The 21,779-nt window shown below is 34.2% G+C and overlaps 1 pseudogene; it reads left to right on the top strand.

Moving 5' to 3' along the window:
* The first annotated feature begins 20,891 nt into the window (after positions 1 to 20,891).
* Positions 20,892 to 21,779, top strand: part of LOC150069413 (ubinuclein-1 pseudogene) — a 27,485-nt pseudogene continuing 26,597 nt past the window's right edge.

Below are 21,779 nucleotides of genomic sequence, written 5' to 3'. Positions count from 1 at the left end.
TGCTTCATTTCTGAGGATCTCCTCTCATTTTAACAAAGAATGTGTGAATTAAAAAGGCTTTGAATGAAAATTGAACAAAGTATTAATTCCTATGCATTTTCTTCCTTTTTTTTTTTTTTTTGCTATGTGGCTTCAGTAGCATGTGGTTGATGGCTGATCCCTTCTCACTATGTCAATAGTCATTATCACTGTGTCATTGAAGTGTTGTTTCCATCCTGTTTATTTATCTCTCCCTTTCTCTTCATGTACATTTTCCTTTCATGTGTGCCACAGATACCTGACATGCTTTCATGCCTTATGGGAAGATGAAAAAAATAACAAGCCAATGATTTATGAGGTGACTAATGAAGTGCTAAACTCAACAACTGCTTTCCTTAAAGTTTTGGATGCATAAAATATGTATTTTTGTCATCAGCAGTTATACCAATGTGATTACAGCTTTTAAAAACTGAGATACGCAGGCAACCTTCTATTTCATGGCAAGAAAAGTAATAATCACTAAGATGTGCATCCTCTGGCATGAATAGCACATAAAATATAACTGATTTATTTAATTAAATGGTACTGAATCAATGAGGATTCATAAATAAAATAGCTACTTTATGGCTATTTCTTGGAGTTTACCACTAGTGAGCTCTTCAAAGTGCAAAAATTTAGTACTAAATGTTATATTCTCATGTATATTCTTTTCTATCTCTCATGGTCCTCTGATGGAAAATCTGACAAGTAATGAATTTATAGATCCACTGCCAGCAAAATTTACATTTTCTTGTACAGAAGAATATCCTAAAAAATGTGATGCCTAATCCACAATGTCATTTTAAAAGGAAAATGCAGACAATTTGCGGGAGAAATGCTCAATATGCAGAACTAAGTGAGTGTGCTGGAACGTTAAAGAAGAATGGATGGTAGTGAACATACACCAAGATCAAAATGAATAAGATAAATGACAATACTTTCTGAATATAAGAAATGTTTCTTCTCCAAAGCAAATCTATGGTTCACATACCTAACAATTTAGCTTTATTCCTGATTTTTTAGCATAGAGATCTTATACTTAAGTAGTTCTGGATATAAATTGTTGTTCACATTAGAAACATCCATTATTAATACCAACAGATTGTTGTGCTGTTTTAGCTATCCAAAGGGGATTTTGAAAATTCTACATATATTTTAGTGCAAGAGATGCCAGTGAAAATTATTTCTATGTATTTTCATGCTAAATTTGTAAACAGTACATGGAGTAGAATTTTTGGATATTACAAAATATCAGTTAAGGAATGCTCCAAGTTGGAATAACTTGACTCATGTTTTCTACTTGATTACCGTTCATACACCTTTAAATGTTCGGATGAGAGGTATATTGTACGTAATTTGCAATGAGATACACAAAAGAATTTTTTAAATATATACACAGTATTAAAATGGCCAGGTTTGAATTGCAGTGGAAGAAAATTACATTTATACAGATAATATGTCTTACCAAAGTAACATTAAAATAGGAATAATTTATTCTTTAAAAATATTTTAGAGCATCCTGGTCTCCATGTTTCATTACAACTATTGATTTGTGCTTTTGCTTCAAAAGATTCTCAACTTTGCAATGGATTACATTCTTGAAAATACTTGGAAATGAGTAATGATTGAGAAAAGATAAGTGCAGATTCTTATTATTATCAAAATCAACCATATTGGAAAAAATTAGAAACTGTCTACTCATTTATGTTATGAAACACTTAATTTGAAAGCTCACATATGACATTCTAATGTACTTAAGAATGTTCATATAATGCTCAGGAAATCAATTTAGTTCAGAAAATTCAGAAGCATTCCAAATATTTCATAAGTGCATATACAAATTTCCAGAAAATAACATGCTCGCAGTCATATTTTATATGCAGTATATAAACATAATATAATGAAAGTATTTTTTACTTTCAATTCTTAAAATTTCAACTTTGGCTACTTTTACTTCAGTTCTCTCTGACATAATTTATAAAAAATATTATCAGAAGTGAAATAAGTGAGTTTGATTTCTAAACAAAGAATCAATGCAAGCTCAGCAATAGATGGTACATGTATGGAAAGATCAGATTTTAAGTATATTTCCTCAACCATAGCTCTGTAGAAAATTTTGTTTTCTACTAGAAATAAATCCTTTGTCTTGGTGGTAATGCCATTCCTACACATGATATTTCAAGGAGAACATTCACCTAGATTTCCATCTCTGAACACAGAAATTTGGGGCAAGAACTTTCTATCCAGATCTGCCATATAAGTTGATCTCTTTTTCTTTTTAATTTCATGCTTTGGCTTCAGAAATATTGTAAGATATGGTTTATTTTTGTCTATACCATCAACAAATGATAAATGTAATTTGTTTTAGTATATGTTAATTTATGTATTTCCTTATACATTGTCAATTAACATGAGTTAATATCAACATGAGTAAAACTGATTTACATTTAATCAAGAAATTTATTTCTCACTGCCATTTTGAATTATCTGCAATTTTGTGAATCATAATATCAGAAAAGACCCAATATTATATTAACATGACAGAAACTAATTGGGTTTTTCATGTACCAAGAATGTCTAGGACTAAGAAGACAGCAATGTAATAGTCAAATTCTAGATACACAACCAACAGTTATTCATCTACTTATATGTTATCATGAGACAAGACAGAAATTGAGAACCACACATCTAACTCAGCCACAGAGAATTCTCTCAAAGATTACTGACTACCTTGTTAATATAATTTTATGGGTAAAGCATGCTGATTTCATTGAGTCATCAATACACAGAAAAGTCAAGGTTTAAAATGATACAGATGTATAATATCATAGTTTTTCAGGTTACATATTATCCCTGGTTTCACTGAGCTAAAATCTATACACTGAGGCTGTAGGAAGTAGTCTCTTCCCATGCATTTGTGGCTTCTGTAGGCTGCTTAGTTTCTTGACTTTTAGCTTTCTTCTTCTTTCAAAGACACTAGCCTTACTATCCCTCCAATTCTACTGTAATCATCACATCACCCCTTGATTGCACAGGAAAAGCATTCTTAAAGTCACATATGGTTGAACACTCCAACTATTTCCAAGTTTCAAGGTCCTTCACCAAGTGATATCTTCAAAGTCTCTTTCATCATGTAATAATGCATAATCACAGATTGTGGAGGAGTAGGACATGGATGCTTTTAGGGAGTCATTATTTGTTCTGTTCATGTTGACTACATTTTGCTCTGCATATTTAAAGGATTTATGCCCAATACGACAATCTATCATGGAACAAAATGATTTGGAAAGAATGTATCAAGCTGGGATGATGGCTCAGGTCCATAATCATAACACTCAGGAGGCTGGAGCAGAAAGATCATGAATTTGAGGCCCACAGGGCTACATAGCAAAAAAAAATTGCTTAGGGTATTAACTAATTTCCATAGCAACCATTACAAAAATATCTAGAAAATATACAGGATAGGAAAAAGATCAAAATGGTACAAGACAAAAATTAAACACAAAAGAAGGCAATAACAGAAGAAATGAGGGATGAAAACAAGTTGCAAGGAAAACAAAAAAAGTAAAGAGCAAAACAGTTGCTCTTTCTTATCAGTTATTATTTTCAATGTAGGTAGATTATACTTCCAAAGTAAAAAGTAGAGGTTGTCAGAATGGCTAAAAAACATGACCTGACTATAGACTACCTAGAAGACTCTTACTTTAGATAAAAATAAAATAAAATAGATTATCTGATTTAAAAAAATTTAATATACTGAACATGGAAAATTTGTTGTTATTGTTGTGTTCAGTAGTGAGGCTTGAACTCTGGACCTGGGCACCGTTCCTGAGCTCTGCAGCTCGAGGCTACAGTCCTACACCTTGAGCCACAGAGCCATTTACGGTTTTCTAAAGGTTAACTGGAGATAAGACTCTCATGTACTTCTGTGCCTGACTGGCTTTGAACCCTGATCCTCAGATCTCAGCCTCCTGAGTAGCTAAGATTACAGGTGTGACACCAAACCTGGCAAGAACACATTTTTTTAACTTGTATTTACTTCCCAAACATATAGTATAATTATCTGCTTAACATTTGCATTCTATTAACTAGTGTGAGTTAGCAGAAGGGAAGATATATGGAACTAAAATATATAAGGGCCTTGGTATCATTGGAAGGTCTCAAACTCAGTTCCCTAAAGATATCAAGGGGTGACTCCATAAATTGCAGCATACATATGTAGCACTATCAGAGTATAATTTGAGGCAAAATTTTATTTTTAAAACACATACAAGTGTGAAAATGATGTAACTTTTGCAATAACTAGCCTATGTCTATGGTATTCTTAGCAGAGGATCACAATAACTCAGTAGCTAGATACACGTGAGCATATGAAATGAAGCTTATCAAAATGACCTCCAAGAAGTATAAACAAGAGATTTTTCTGATGTACTGTTTATAGTTATTTCTTTTTTCTTTCTTTTGTTTTTTCCTTTGGTTTAGGCTCTTGTGTCACTATTTTTTATTTCTCTCCCCTGTGTCTTGTATATAAGTTTCTGATTTGCTGAAGGGAAGAGGAAGTCACAGAAACTCGGGATAAAAGGTAAACCAATGTAACAGTGGTACTTACTCACCATGTTGTAAATGAACTTTACAATGTGGGATTGAGGAGGGAAGTGGAGAAAGTGGAAGAAAATGTGTGAGGGAGTAACATTGTTAAAAAAGAAATGTACTCAGTACCTTATTTATGTAACTGTAACTCCCTCATACATCACCTTTACAAAAGAAAAAAGAGGCATAAAAACAACAACAAAAAGATAAGTATAGGCTGGGAGTTCTGCCTAGTGGTAGAGTAGTTGCCTAGCATGCACAAAGAACCAGGTTCTATTCCTCGGTGCCACAAACATCGAAAAAGCTGGAAGTGGTGATGTCGCTCAAGTGGTAAAGCTCTAGTATTGAGAAAAAGATCCCAAGGACAGGGCTCAGGTCCTGAGTTCAAGCCCCAGGACTGGCAAAAAAAAATAAGTATATACTGTGCATATTTTCAGAGAAATAAATATTTTGTCATACTTACTTTGGTCCAGAAACTCATGGATCATTTGGCCATTTGAGACAATCCTGTAGTCTTATGGAATTAAAATGAGTTAAAACATATAAAAAGGATTTATTATAAATGTAATGTTGACTAATCATAACTTTTTCTGTCCTCAGTTCTCTTTATCTTGAATACATTGTATAGCCTATAAACTACTTGCTAAATTACTCACAAAACAGAAGTCTACTACATTTTGCTCTCATCGCTTGATTCTTCTAATGTGTAGTCTATCCCAGATTCAATGTTTTCTTGTATAATAAGCACCTCCATTAAAATAAAGGACCATAGGTAGAGATGATTAGTAATGGTTAAGTTGATTAGATGCTTTCATTATTGCAGTGTTCTTTTCTGAACAGTGACACTGGTAGGGAAAAGTCTTTTTATGTTAATCTCTTTATTAGTCTCCATACACAATGACTTGATTTTTATCTTTTGTAGCTTTAAGAAAGTGGTTGAAGTTGGGCAGGTGGATCATGCCTATAGTCTTACCTACTCAGGAGACTGAGATCTGAAAATCTGTTGAAAGCCAGCCAGGGCACCAAAGAATGTGAGACTCTTTATCTCCAATTAATCACTAGAAAACAGCAAGGGGGGTTGGTAGCCTTGAGCTGAAGAGCTCATGGACAGCGCCCAGACCCAGAGTTCAAGCCCCATGACTCACAAAGAAAAAAAAAAAGAAGGAAGTTGAAAGTAATGATCTGAATCCTGATTTCCTGAGGCAAACTATTTAAGTTTCAATATGAAACCATGAAATAATACTTTATATTTCTGTATCAAAAGTTTTTGAAAAGGCCTATAACTGAATTCATTCCTGGGCATCTTAGACTTTTCTACAGCATACTTTTTATGTGTTTTCCTTCCCTCTTCTACATATACTAAATCTATAATATTGTGTCCCTCATTCTAAGCTCAGGATTCATATTCATAATCCAACTCTATACTTTTTGGAGACTTTTTTATTGGAATAACAGCCTCTATTATCTGTTTTCTTCACTGCATATTGAGAGAACAGTCTTTAAAGCATTTATTTTAAAGGAAAAGCCCTACTGCTCAGCATTCAGTGGAGACAAAGGGATATTACAATTAAAATAAAGACATCATTTTCTGAAAAGGAAACACCATATATATTGCCCAGAAAGCAGCTCCTAAAAATAAGCTTGAATTCCTTCATGTTTGATGTGCTATTGAATGTTGTAAAATAGAGAACTGTGAGACCATAGCAATTGTTTTGAAAGAATAATGCAGAATTGTGGAGATTGAACATCTTTAAAATGGAGGGAGAACAGCGTGGACTACTGTAACAAAGAGAAATGAAACTTGAGAATGGCACACAGAGTAAGTACTTCGATGACAAAGGGTCTAACAGACAGCTAGGTAGATAGAGACAACTCCAAGCATAAGGTTTCTGTACAATTCTGATTAGCAAAGTAATTTACAGAATTATGCATTCATAATGTAAATTCTGTGACGAGTTCTTGGCCACCTGTGTGATTCAGTCATTTTGTCAGGATTTCTAAGGGGAAGGTTAAGATGATTTGCATGCACAAACAATTTTTAGAAAATCATAATATATTAAATGTGAGTATAGAGGAAAATTTGGAGCCTGTTAATGTTATAGGAGTTTAGAGAAGAAAGAAGTTTTGCTGGAAAATATCAAGAATAGCGAATAGCAGCGTATAGCTTTTTGTCAATAGACTGAGTCATCTTGAGAGAGAGTAAGAGTGGTTAGGAGAGCAAAGCATAGATAAGGCAGAAGAGAGGAGAAACAAACCAAGATAAAAGAACCCCACAGGGAAACAGAGCAAAGGTAATGATAAAGACAGCTTAGAAGTTTACTTGAAAGTATGAAGTCTCCATCTTCCTACTGGCCTAATAAAGAGAAGAGAAATTTGCATATTTAGGAATCCAGAAGTTAACAGATGTCATTAAGAGGAATTTAGAGATTTAATTATATGTTTGCAATTAGTGTTTGAATTACATCTCTATGCAATATTCTCAATTCTATCTTTCTCTGGATGCTCACTTTGTCCTCAAGTGGTCATCTTCACTGTGACAAGAAGGAAGGTACCAACCTCTGGCACAGATTATATATTTGTCTCTGAGATAAGATGGGATACTCCATACCCAAGTATGAAATACAAATTCTTTTTGCTAGACTTCTTGGCTTATTTTTTAATTCTGGATTTTTCCAAAGCCTATTATTCTTGCTGTTATCCTCTCGCTCAGTTATTTAATACCAAAAAGATTTATGTTCCCAAGGCCAGAAAAGGGGAGACACTTGATGAAATATGGGCTTCTTCTAGAACAAGTTTCCATATTAATACTACACAGAATTCTTTATTATCCTGTGATGATTTCTAGCCATATTATGTCTAATTTGAAATACTAGGAATAGAATTGTCTTTACACTCTCAAATATTATACAGCACTACAAATAGAGAAGTAGCTTGAAAAATAAAAAATAAGGTGTAAAGTAAACTGATACTGGTAGTGGAGGAAGATCTTAAAGTAGGGGAACATAGAATGCATGAAGGAAACAATTAGTCCAATAGTAGTGAAAGTGGAGGAGTTAAAGCAGAAATTTAAGACAATTCATGAGATACCATGTAAAGAACTTCTGAGTAAGGAGATGGGAGAGTCTGGGAAAGTAAGAGTTGGCCTTTGTGGCTGACAGGACTAGCATGCCATTACCAAAGTCAAGTACCAAAGAAAGAAACATATGCGCACATCGTAGTTGTGTTTAGCGCAGTGATTTAAAAAATCCAATATATACTCTGTTAGATAAATTTCTTGGACAGTAGGATATGAGGAATTTAAAACAAATGGCATGAACATAGCATAAATTAGAAAAGAAAATCTGAGGCCTTCAGCATTGCCAAGGTGGAAATAAGAAATTCTTTGTATGGGATAGTAGATCTTGACAAATTCCTTACACATTATTACTTACTATTCTTCCTAATGATGTAGGTTATCACGCACACACACACACACACACACACACACACACACACACAGCTACATTTTATTGGTGGTGTTTGGTGTTTTTATCCTGTTTGAATTCAGGCACTGTCACTCTCTTAGTAGAACTTTACTACTTGAGCCACATCTTTAGCCAAACTTTTGAAGATACGAATCTTAAATATCTTTCTGCCTAGGCTGGCTTCAAACCATGATCTTCTACATCTCAGCTTTATGAGTACATACAGTTCAAGGTGTGAGCCATAGGTGCCTCCCCACTCCTTTTTTTTTTAATAGAAATTCAGCATTTCATTGCCTTAGCCCTTTTTGGATACTATAATAAAATACCGTAAGTAAGATTCATGTGCTGAAATCCAGTGATTTCAGCATATGAATTTGGAGAATTATTAAGACAATAGCAAATATGTATTTAATATTGAGGAAAAAAATCTGAGTTTATATTAGCATTTCCAAATGAAAATTAAGATCATAGGCTTTTTTATTTGGCTTAATTTTTTATTTGTAGCTCTTTGTTCTCATGAAATACCTAAATTCTAACTTCAATAATATATTTAGCTACTTTCATATAGGCAATATTCATCTAACTTTAAAACATCAATATCAATTTTGCCAGCAAAAGGTAGAGATTAGCAAATGAAATTTGGACAGTCTTTAATCATTATGATTTATTTTGAAAGACATGTATAGTTAACACATGTAGAACAATTTTTCTCTGTGTAATTACAGCATTGACTTCATGTACAATAGGCTCATCTAGTTCTATGTGAATTTTCCTGTTTGAGGAAAAAAGTTATTCATTATTAATTTTAATTATATAAAACATAAAATTGATGAAAATATTCAAATGATAGAGTCCCAAATATAACTATTTTAAGAGATATTCTATTTCTACATGTACTCGTTTAATTCTGTTCCCTTCATCCTCCTACAGAGAAGCTAGCTTTTAGTTTAAGGAATCTGTGTATATTTCTTCTTTTGAAAGTCTAAGCACATGGATGATTTTATGTGAAAAACACATATGTCAATTTCCTTTAAGAAATTAGAATTATACTCAAATATTTGTTTTGAAGATTGATTTGTAATCAGTAATATAATCAGATACAAATATAAGACTTTGAGATTTTTTGTGACATTTTTGCTTTTTGTTTTTGATTTAGCAGCATGAGGGTTTGAACTCAGGTTCTTGTGTTTGCCAGGCAGGTGTTCTACCACTTGAGTGTTAACTTTAACCCTTTCTGCTTTTGTTACTTTCCAGATAATCGAGTGTTTTACCAAGGGCTGACTGCTGGCTAAGATTTTCCCAACTTGTTTTCTCTTAAAATACCTAGGGTTATAGCCATACAACACCATTCTGAGTTTATTTTTTCAGATGAGGTCTCAGTAACTTTGGTCCAGCCTGATCTTAAACCCCTGATCTCTGCATTTTTCAGAAGCTATGATTGCAATCATGTCATTATTCCCAGCAGATTACTCATAGCTTTGATATGAAGTGTTCCCAATAAAGATTTCTTCATGGAACATGAGATATGGAGCTGATGGCTATTGAAGATGAATGGTCGGTAAGGGTGTTGGCTCCAGCATTGAGCTCTTCCATTAATGTGTTAATAGGTGAGTGGCCTAGACAATCAGGAGGTGAAGCCTAGTTGGAAGTGGTAGGTCACTAGTGTATTTATTTTATCAGTGTCAGAAATTAAGTTTAAACTGGAAAATAGGAATAACCTTGTCTTGGAGGCTGTTATCTTGGTTCAATTTAAGGTTTTTTCTTCTGTTCCAGTGGAGCTAAATTACTGAAAGTAACATAGCAGTAGGTAGTTGAATAGGTGTGAACAAATGGATTTCAGTGTGATGGTCTCACATCCTGAAGGAGCTTTGATATGTCCTTGTAAGAATCATTTAATTAATACTTGGCCTCTGTTCAATTGCCCTCTCTGGCATCTTCTCCTTACTGTAAATTGCAATATAATATGCAATTTAATTCTTCAGCCTTTTCTAAATAATTTCTAATAATTGAACTATTTGCTACTAAAATAAGAGGAAGCATACGTTTCTTATCATGTGTGAACTACAGAATAAACTCTGAAGATCACACTAGTAAATATCTCTTCTTGTTGTGACAACTTTATTAAGGGTGAGTCTGTGTAGGGTAATGAGTGTGGAAAGGAATTGCCTTGTAAACCCAGGAGACAGTCATGCCTTATCTCCTTTTGAGCTTAATTTTCTTCTTGTCTTCCTTTTTTTCTTCCTTCTGCTTTCAGCTCTCTTTTATTACTCCTGTTTTACTTATTTTCTGTATTCAACTTATTTTTGAATGCCTGTCTTCAAATTCTAATAGTAACTAAATTTAAAATAATCGTGATGAAGCGGGGCATGCATGATGGCTCATGCCTATAATTCTAGCTACTCAGGAGGCTGAGCTCTGAGGATCAAGGTTCAAAGCCAGCCCGGGAACAAAAGGACCTGAGACTCTTACCTTCAACGAACCTCTAGAAAACAAGAAGTAGGGCTTGGCTCAAGGGTAAGACTGTAGTCCTGAGCTGAAGAGCCCTGGGACAATGCCCAGACCCAGGGGTAAGGCAGTAGCCCTGAGGTGAAGAGCTCAGGGACAGTGCCTAGACCGAGTTCAAGCTTCATGGCCCACTCCCCAAAAAATCATGATGAGTGGTGTGTGAGTTTCAGTGCAATGAAGAGTAAGGTTATAACAAGGACAAATTCTGGTTAGTGAAAGAAAAAGGTAAGAATGGTGAACAAGTGTGTTTAGGGGTAGAGGAGAGAAAAGCATGTGTCCAGTCAATGGAGGTAACATTGTGCGCTTTGAGCATTAAGGAGATTGTCTGAAATGTGTGAACAATATTGACTTAAATTGATGAGCATTTAGTGGATATGGGGGTCTGGTGCTTTGGTAGGTGAAGAGCAATGTCAAGATTCTGCAGTGAGTAAAAGGCAGCACAAGGTTTATAAAAGGACAAAGTAGACCTCCTAGTGGTGATCAAACTATCTCTTCCAGACAGTGGAAGTTTAGGCATTGTCTGAGTTAAGTATAACTTACAATCACACAGAGCAATTATTCTAGATTTTTACAGTGGCACTTATATGAATATGTGATTGTACTAAAAAATGATCTTTTCCAAAATAGAAATCTAACAATTTTTTTAACTAACACAAATCTATTCTAGGTTACTATGGCTACTTAGAAGGAAAGACATTTAAACAATATGAAATACAAAATATTAGAAAATACTTAAAAATTTGGGTATTAATTGATGCGAATATACATGATGTACATATTGTAAATATGTTATTTTCCCTTAATTCTGTATTTCCTTACTCACTGAATATTTTACCAGAGACAAATTTTATAGCTGGAACATTATAACCTTAGAAAAAATATAAAAGTTGAAACTAATAATTATAGGGCTTTGAAACAAATATTTTGCTCTGTTTATTTTGATTCTTTAGAATGTTCTCATGGATATGACGAAGAGAAATGCAAGGCATGTATTTAAAAGGAGGAAAGATGGAATAAATCCTAATAAAATTAATTAGCTCAATAGAACATATTTTTAAAGGTTTTCCAGTATACTAATACAATTTACAATTTTTAACATAAAATAATTTCAATGTTTAATCAAGCTGTAAATATTTGTCATGATTTTTCCTTCGAAAACTCAAAAACAGTACTGTGTCCATGAATTACAGGTTTAAAAAATTCATGAGCTGGGCACAGTGCTCATGCCTATAATCCTAACTATGCAGTATGTGACATCTGAGGATTGAGGTTTAAAGCCAGCCAGGGCACTAAAGAATGTGAGACTCTTATCTCCAATTAATCACTAGAAAATGGGAAGTAGGGCTATGATGGGGTAAGGCAGTAGCCTTGAGCTGAAGAACTCAGGGACAATGCCTAGGCCCAGAGTTCAAATCCCATGACCCACAAAAAAAAAAAAGAAATAAAAAGAGGAAAAAGAAACTCATAAAAAAAGTAGCACTTGTGATATTTTACACATCTGTCAACTTTCTTTCTAGACATTTGTTGATATCCTGAGAAGTTGAAAAGTTTGCATTTAAAATATCATTTTATAATTTTTAGGTTATTTGTTGTTTGGGGCATCTGATTATACACTTAAGTGACTAATTTGAATAAAACTTGCTTAATTTTTGTAAAAAATATATTACTATAAAAAGCAATTGCGTGAACTTAAAATTTGCATTCAATATTTTTGTAGGAAAAAAGTGTCATATTTTGGTAGATACTGTGTATGATTGTGCAGGGGATTATTTGAAAAGAGTTTAGAAGACAAGTATACTCCAGATAAGCATAATCTTAAAGCAGCAAATATAGCTCACCCAAAGTTTCACATTACATGAGTAACATCAATGTGTATATATATATATCTATCTATCTATATATATATATAAGTTTAACAAAGGAATTGCAACTTGATTAATTGAAACTATGAACTGATGTTGGATACCTCTGAAGCCTGCCATTTCAGTTTACTTAGGAGGCTAGAGTACAAGGATCATATTTCATATGTCAATACTTCTCAGTCAGTAATAACCTAAGCACAGTGGTGGATTCCTGAATACATGAGTAGAATCTTAGTTGCTCAAAACAAGGTCCTATTTTTAAAATATAAAAAATAAGTAAAATGAGTAAGCTAGAATTACAGGTGTGAGCCACCACACCCAGCCATAAATGATATCTTTATCTCACACAATTTACTTACATGTTTAATTACTAAATGACAAATTTTCTCATTGATAATTTCTCCTACCAAAACTTAACAAATAGATAAGCACAGAAATCATGCCAACTGCCCAAGTATCTAGGTTTTTATTTCAGAATTGTTCATATTGAAGAAGTTTTATTTTTTGTTAAGTATTAAATATTTTTAATGAAAAGTATTTGAACTTGTTTAAAATATTGGCTTTCTCTCAAGTTTTCAGTCTGAATTACATGGGACCAGCAAAATGCAAGAAACTAATAATCCAAATGAAAATCAACTCCTAGATACTTTTGCTGAAGTTGGACAAAGCTTACAAAATCTTTGGAACTCATTCTTTTATTCCTTTCCTTCTATATTTTCAGAAATTAAGAGATGTATGTCATATAAAATCTAAGTAGTGCTTATAAATATTTTCATTCAAAAATGATGTGGGGGGCTGGGAGTTTGGACTAGTGGTAGAGTGTTTGCCTGGCATGCACGAAGACCCGGGTTCGATTCCTCGGTACCACATACATAGAAAAAAGCTGGAAGTGGTGCTGAGGCTCAAGTGGTAGAGCTCTAGCCTTGAGAAAGTCCATGGACAGTGCTCAGGCTCTGAGCTCAAGACCAAGACTGCCAAAAAAAATTATGTGGGATCATATCATTTTTAATGTTCTCAAATGTTTCTTTATTTTCTAATTTTATTTAAGATATAATCATGCCTTTTTTTGTACAGGATAAAATAAAATTCACAGGAATTTCATTATGAGAATATTTTCAGTCTTACTTTAGAAAAAAACATCATTTTTTATCAAATCCTATTAAAATATATACACAGCAAATAATCTTACTACTCATTAGCATATGCAATATTACTTAATGATGAAGGTGTTTGTGCTGCTATTGACTAAAATAATAAAGATCATTCACTGTAATGAAGTTTTCCAACATTATAAATCTATATTTTATTAATTATTCTTTGAACTCTTATTTGTTACAGACCATAGAATAAAAGGTACCACTTCAGTTTTCAGGCTGTCATTTGTTTGGCACTCAGTGATGTGTACTTAATTCAATTTGATTTGTATTCCCACCCACAGTTTATGAAGAGGGAAATGCAAACATTTCTCCTCATAGGTAGTGCTTGAAGAATGCATCAAATGACAAATATTTTCCAGAAAAGGAGGGGAAAAAAAATAAAACCTTGCAAATCATGGTACTTCTCCTTCAAAATAACAAAGTAAAGGGAAATTATATATATAGATACATCTCAATATATATATTATATATATACATATATATATATAATTTCTTTTGTCTCAGAGGAGCCTCTAAGCACTTTAGACATTTTAGCGATGATCTGGTTATGTGAGATTCACATTCCTGTCAGTGAAACAAAATCCTGTTTAACAGCGCATGAGGATGACAGAACCTGAAGCAATCTCTGGATTTATGTTTGCATCTATAAGACAGAAAGGGGAGAGTTGTTTACTCCAGACTGCGCAGGCCTTGCTGATCATTCACTGTAGCATTAGAGGCATTCGTGGTGTGATGGCTAGCATCTCAGTAGAGTGTCGATGGGGCATCTGAACACACTGTGTTCCTCTCCATCTACGGTAAAAGATGACATTATGCTTACTACCAACATTGACTATAACGTAGAATGATTTTTGGTGTTCAGATGAAGCAGTTTTCCTTGGCTTGTTTGGCACATTGAATGAAATGGAATATTTGGGATCTAAATGTATGCATCTGTTGAACAGTCCAACCATATCTGCAAAAGAAATATTCATGTCTTGTCTGATATCTGAAGGTCTTTTCGTATACAAGGGCCCCACACAATGATACATGGTGAATTCTACAATGATAAGCCATGCTATATGCATACTTGCAAAGCAAGTGATGAGGTTATTGAATATGCACACATCTAGATGTACTTACATGCACATAAGCAATATTTAATAGGCCATGTTCAATGCAGCTTGTTTAGTTTTGTAAGCATTAATTATGGTTTTAACCTTTCTCCACACAATATGATGAAAAATATGATGTTGATCATTACATTCTTTTGTATTACATCATAACAGCTTTTCAACCACTGTGACTCTTTTTAGAACACACTAACATAGAACTACAAGGTACATTGAAGGCTCTGTTGTAAGTATATAAAAATGGGAATGCTACAGAATATGGGGCTCTTCTATATAATTAATTTTCTCTATTATTATTAGAAATTTTTAATATTAGGTCTATGATAATCATAAACATTTGAAACTAACACATCAACTGTTATGTTATACATTACGGAAAAGAATATCAAATTGGTACTTGGTTATTGTGAAAAAAAAAGATTTACATGTACTTTTTTAGAATGAAGTACTTTGGAAAGTTACTTTTTTCCATGTCATATTCAGAGTATACTACTGATAATACCTATGTGAATTACAACACTGATATACGTACATGTTTTTTTTGAATGGAGGTGGGGAAACAAGATGATTGGGTGTGGGGGAGGGAAATGGGAAGAAAAACATTGAAAGGGGTATCAGTATACAAGAAGTAATGTACCACTACTTGATGAATGTAACTAACTCCTCTTCACATTGCCCAACAATGAAATAATTAAGAGCATAAAACATATAATTACACATCTGATAAAATTCTATATTCTATCCAAGCCTACACTTACACAGTAAATTAATATGACTGGATTGAATAAGGTTTTGCTTTTCAACTACCTGCTTTCATGTTTTATAGAAATAAGAACATTGATATGTGTGGTGGAGGGGCAAATACTATCTGGAGCTTATTTTTTGCTTTGGCTTCTTTTCTCATTAGCATAAGGTCAGAAATACCCATGTGTCTGATTTGAGTGTGAAGTTCAAATCTACCATTAACTAAAACAATGACTTGAGTCACACCCAAAATCTTCAGATAAACAAATAAATAGATTTGAATAATTATGTATTAGTCACAGAATTCAAGTTAATTTTAAGTAAGTAGGTCTGTTAAAACAATGACTGACAGATACAAATATTTCTATACAAGTGAGGTATCAGTGGCTCATGCTTGTAATTCTAGCTACTTAGGAGGCTGATATCTGAGGATCACAGTTCAAAGCCAGCCTGGCACAATAGTCCATGAGACTCTTATCTCCAATTAACCACCAGCTTTGTGGCTCAAGTGGTAAAGAGCTAGCCTTGAGTTGAAGAGCTCAGGGACAACGCCCAGGCCCAGAGTTCAAGCCCCATAACTGACTATATATATATATATATATATATATATATATATAGGATATTATATATAATGGATATATATGTGTATATCCATTTTAGAGCTAGATGGGTTGAGCTTTGTATTCTAGCATTAACTTTCTCTAAGCATTGTCTTGGATGCCATTTCCTGCTCAGGAGGAAGAAAAAAAATTACAACAAATGGAAATGTATAGGCCAAAAATATATCTGATAACTCTATAACAGTTCATGCAACATTAATATTACTATATTTCAGGCCTATTAAGACATTATCTGTGTCTCTTCGGTGTACACCAAAACATAATTTATTAGAAGAAAATTGGAGCTAGCCTTTAGAAAGATTAGAAGAGGAATGAATGTTGTCACCGTTTTAAAAGTGTATGTGTGAAACTTTAGGTCTGTCCCCAAGCTGGCTTTCATTCATTGGCCATCTGAGACATTCCTTAGCAAATGAGCAATATTATGTTAAGAACCCTTATACAGACTCATAATTTTATATGTGAGGCATTCTATCCAAAATAATTAAAGCAATCCATGTTTTTCCTTTCTACTACCTCTGTTAGGAATATCACATTTCTGATTCTACCTTTGCAAATGATCATATATTTCCTTAGGTATCTAGGTTGCAATGTATATTTTAGTTACTGTTTTCTTCCCTTTTTTCTCCCTTTCAGGCTCTTGAAAGTGAAATTTTTGTGAACTTCTCAGTTTTGCTCCTATATACCTGGTAACTAAATTAACAGTTATTGAGGTTTTAATTGTTCATGTCATGACTAAGGGGAAAGACTACAGGCAAAATATATGAGGAACAGAAAAGGAATCTGCAGAGATTTAAAATTGGGCCTGAAAAGAGATCACGGAGTGCATTACATTTGGCAGGTGCTTTTCGTACTCATTTTCAGTTTCTTTAGGAGCTTCGTGAGAATGTTACCTGAGAATCAGCCAAGTCACTTTCCTAGAGAATTCACAGGCACCAGGAACATAGACTTGAGGCCTGTAACTTATTCTTCAGGCTGAAAGAGCTACTCAAGCTCAATGAAGAAAGAAAAATAAAATGAAGAGAGTATTTCTACATTTCAATATTTTAATTAGGATTATTCTTTATTTCCTGTCACCCAGTGTTCTCCCTCTTGAAAGTTTTAGAAGATACAAAATAATGTGTCTCTTTTATAGATATATTGATTAATTTTGTTTATTTTTACTGCTTACTTTATAGTAAATGAAATGATGTCATATGATTTATAGACAATATTTTAAGCAAATTCTTTTAAATTTGGTGCCTATTTCTCACCTTTGAAGCTAATGATCTAGAATTTACAATTTCAGTTATCTTGTTACTTTGTGCCTAGAATAATTCAGAATGTTATAAGTAAAATTTCATGAGTTATGTTTTAATGCTTAATCACAAACACGCCAGTATAATTTGTTTTGTAGCAAGTATTCTGGTTAAATATTCAGAGATAAACTTTTAATTTCTCAAATATCCATGTTAGTTTTCATGTTCCCAAGGTTTGAAATGGCTGAAAATCAGACCCAAATTTTTAAAAAAAGATAAAATACCTCTGTTGTTATCAGTACAAGGAGTGTACATTTAGCAGCCTGAAAGAAAGTTTCTGAGGGTGATTTGCTAGTAGAATTTCCTCTCCTGTATAAACTGTACTATTAGTTTAAATGCTATGTCCAGTTCAAAATTATGAGAGTTTGATAGCAAGATGAATTCCAATAAATTGAATTTATGGTGGCATGATGATAATTTGTTCATATGTCTAAGTTAAAAGTACTGCTTTCAGTTGTAAATATATTCAGATTGCTTTATTTTCATCCTTATAAGAGAGTAAGCATGTTGAAACAGATTTGCTACAGAACAAGCTCTCCAACAAACATCTACTTCCTATCTTTAAAGTCCTGTGACAGTTGAACTAGAACTCTGTTAATGTGAGGCTTTATTTTAAAGCTTTAGCAATGGAGAGAACTCACTCATTTATTACAAGCCTGTAATCCTAGCTACACAGGAGATCCGAAGATCAAGGTTCAAAGTCATCCTGGGCACAAAAGGACCTGAGACTCTTATCTTCAATTAATCTCTAGAAAACGGGAAATGAGACTTGGCTCAGGGGTAGAGCAGTAGCCTTGAGCTGAAGAGCTCAGGGACAGTGCCCAGGCTCATGACACACCAAAAAAATAAAAATAAAAAAAAATAAATAAGAGAATACTAGATCAATTTCAAGTGTGTTAAATAGTCTAAAGTGTACACTGTGTCCTGATGCAAATCTGAAACTACATAAATATAAATAACATGGTCATATAAAATATGTAACAAAGTCATAAAATATTAGTTGTTTCAATTTTTATATCTCTTGAATATTTGGATATTTACTATTTGGAGAGATTCTTTTGGCATTCTTAAAGGAAAAAATATTCTCTAGGCAATTCTATGATTGATTAATATTCACTTGTCAATATGTGTAGAAAGGTAGAATATTAATAGCAGATACTAACAGCATATAAAATAATAAAAAGGAAAATGTAGAAGTGGCACTGTGCCTCAAGCGGTAAGGCAGTAGCCTTAAGAGCCTTAAGAGCCTGAAGAGCTCAGGGACAACTCCCAGGCCCACGCTCAAGTCCCCTGACTGACCAAAAAATAAAAGAAATGCACATGAAGTCAGTAGAAAGTTATATCAAGAGTATTCATCAGGAAGGAGACCCTTTCTAGATATGATCCATGGACCATGGACCTTTGGGACAAGTTGAATAAAATATTTCTCTGTGACTTTTCATGGTAAAAATTTATTAAGAAAATGATAACTTTCTTATTTATAGTGTTTATCAAAATTAAATCAATGTAATAATTTCTGAAGTTTCCTATTAAATTAAGAATGGTTAGAATAAATCAAAACGCTTTAAGTAACCTTTGCACAAATTTTACTCTATACATTCTTATAAAAGAAAGGAGCATCTTTTCCTTTAATATTTATTTTAACAGGCTAATTTTTCTGCTTTTGAACAGAATACTGATAAATGTGTGGACAGTGCAGGCTGTCTTTTTTTTCTAGTCCTGGGGCTTAAACTCAGGGCCTGCACTGACCTTGTACATTTTTTGCTTAAGGCTAACATTTTGCCACTTGTGCGACAGCGCCACTTTTTGAGCACCCTACCACTAGGCTATGCTGTCACCCAAGAGGCTGTCTTTTAAGTTGTTAACTCCTACACTAAAATATAGAAAAAATACTTGAAACCAGAGCAAATTTAGCAAATTTCAGTCAACTTGACTGCTTTGTGTCCATGCCATGAGACTTTATAAAATGAAGAACTGGTGTACGGAAGAAGAAATTTACAAACAGCAAAATGTTCTGGATACTGTGTGGATAATTACTTAGAGTAAAATGAAAGTGTACACAAATGACTAAAGTTTGAATTTATAATTAAGAGGCAAACAATGCGAAAGGGCTCAGGCTTTGAAAAATTCTCACATTAGCCATGTGGTCAAAAGTAGGAATGTTTTCAGGAGAGAAATAAGAAGATGCACACTCAAGAGATTTGTACCAAATGAAGGTATTATGAAGACAAAAAGGAAAAAGACATAACACCATTTCAGAAATCCTCCGTGTTGGTACATCACAGACTTAGTGCTCAAAGGTAGGATGGTTTGGAGAAAGGCCTAGAATGCCAGAAACATCTAAAGAAGTGCTTCTAAATTCCAGTTCAGTGCTGCTTGTCTGCTTCAGCTATAGCTTGAGACACCCTGGAGTCTACTGTAGACAGCACAAGCTCTAAACTTTGGTGATGTCCACGTACTAGGAATTCTGCAGGCTCATAGAATGCTATAGCCCTGTTGACAAGAAAGCTGCCATTCAAGATACAAAGGATTTCTTAGACAAGTCATGGAATATGGTGATCATGCCATGCACTGCTCCACAGTTACTCTACTATATAGCTGGTGGTTACAAATTGTGGTCAGACTTACAAAAAGGCTACTTGCACAAGTCAAGCAAAGCAGAGTTAAGGCAAGACCTGAAATATAGTGAAAACTTTTGGGGAGTTGATTAGGAAAGAATATGACAGATAAGGAGATTTTTGTATGGCATGATGACAGAGGAAGACAGGACATTAATTTATCTTCAGCCATCTTCAAAATAGAGGCAGGCATGTCAGGCGTAAGTAGAGGAAGAATTTAGGGGCAAGGCAGAAAGGTACCGGTAGTCAGTTACCAGAATGGCAGTGTTGATCATGCTCTCAGGTCTGTTTCTGCTATTCCAGAAAAGTTATCAAGGTCTTCACTTGAGAGAATCAATTTTTTTTTTTTGGTGGGGGCCGTTATCCTTGAGTGCTTCAGCTCAAGGCTATCGCCCTACCGCTGGGCCTGGGCGTTGTCCTGGAGTTCCTCAGTCCAAGGCTACCACCCTACCCTTGAGCCAAGCCCCACTTAATGTTTTTAGAGGTTAATTGGAGATAAGAGTCTCAGGTCTTTTTGTGCCCAGGCTGACTTTGAACCTTTATCCTCAGATCATGAGCCACCACGCCCACCAAGGGGATCAGTCTTGTTACCATGAAATGATTGCTTTGGTTTCAGGTTATAACTTGATCACTCTAGGTAATTGTTCTCATTTGTAGTGATTTATACTGTTCCTTAGAGGCTATTTTTAGTCCTGTATCATAAAGATGTTATTCATCAATCTGCTCTGGAAACCAGGGATAGTATAGAGAGAATTACTGAGAACCAGGAACAAAACAAAACAGATGCAGACATGCTACACTAGGTTCCTGCCTTTCCTTTTAATGCATGAAAGTACAACAATCTAAGCATCTCTGAATGCACACACTTTCAGCAGACTGAAAGTCTATGAATCTAAGGTGAGAACAATGGCCTGTACCTGCAGTGAGCATTTACAGCGATTGCCTGTAAGAAATTCTCTAGCCCTCGGTCAAAGTCAGCTGTGAGTTGGGAAAATTAATTACAATGTTTTCTTCAGATATCTTGTGATCACATCCTGAGCTTTAGGTTTGCTTTTCCCTATCCTTTTGATAACTTGTTAACTCTTTTTGTTTGATTGTCGTGGGCTTGAACTCTGAGCCTGAGTGCTGTTTCTGAGCACTTTAGGTCAAAGCTAGTTCTCTACTAATTTGATCCACAATTCCACTTCCAGTTTTCTGTGCCTTTCCTGCCCATGATCCTCAGATCTCAGCCTCCTGAGTAGCTACCCTGCTGGCTACTTGCTATCAAGACCATCCTGTGCATACAGGAATATGGACAATGAGCCCTCAGATCTGACTCTGTATGTAGGGTTTCTTTATCTCAGCTTGTTGTATCTGTTTGCTGCCTGATAAAGCTAGGATGTCTATTAATCACAATCTGTTCTGATATAGGAAACAGCTGACTCTTGTACCAGAATTGTTACTTCGGAATCTGTGTTTAAAAACTAGTAACCCCAAACAGCTTTGTGGCTGGGACCCTTACATTACTCTTACCTAACATGCTGTGGTGATTTCCCTTTGCATCTGTATCAAATATATATAGATCTGTATCTGTATCTATATTTGCTCTTCCTTTCAACAAGGCTTCTACAACAGCCACTTCAACACTTCCTAAAGCAATTCTTTAACATGTGTATTATAGTGAAATGTAATATATGCGCTAACATGTTATCATTAGTAATTACAAGTCAGGAGAAAAGAACCTTTTGTCAATTGACTCTTGGCTATCAACAAAATTAGAAGCACTTGGCAAATTAATAACAATGAACAAAGTTG

The sequence above is a fragment of the Megascapheus bottae genome, chromosome 1 (genome assembly GCF_031878675.1).
Source record: "Megascapheus bottae isolate mThoBot1 chromosome 1, mThoBot2.hap1, whole genome shotgun sequence".
In the NCBI taxonomy this organism is placed as follows: domain Eukaryota; kingdom Metazoa; phylum Chordata; class Mammalia; order Rodentia; family Geomyidae; genus Megascapheus; species Megascapheus bottae.
Note: the sequence above shows the minus strand (reverse complement) of the source record. Positions and strands in the feature narration are given on the sequence as shown.